Below are 290 nucleotides of genomic sequence, written 5' to 3' on the forward strand. Positions count from 1 at the left end.
GAAAATGATTATGTTTTTTAAAATTTATATGGGAGGGACCAAATTGCAATTTAAAAAAATGAGAGGAATTAAATTGATTTTTTATAAGGAAAAAAAGAAAATTTTATAGGGCAATATGAAAAAATTATTTATAAAAAAAGATTAATTTGAAATGAATTGAGAATAAAAAACTATTTTGAAATTGAAATTTTTACCGGAAAAGGAGAATAGTAATAAATTGGAGTAAATAACAAATGAAAAGTAGGCAAAATTTTTGCAACTCCGAAACCAGCAGCGGCAGCGGCTGCGGC

The sequence above is a fragment of the Sesamum indicum genome, linkage group LG15 (genome assembly GCF_000512975.1).
Source record: "Sesamum indicum cultivar Zhongzhi No. 13 linkage group LG15, S_indicum_v1.0, whole genome shotgun sequence".
NCBI lineage: Eukaryota > Viridiplantae > Streptophyta > Magnoliopsida > Lamiales > Pedaliaceae > Sesamum > Sesamum indicum.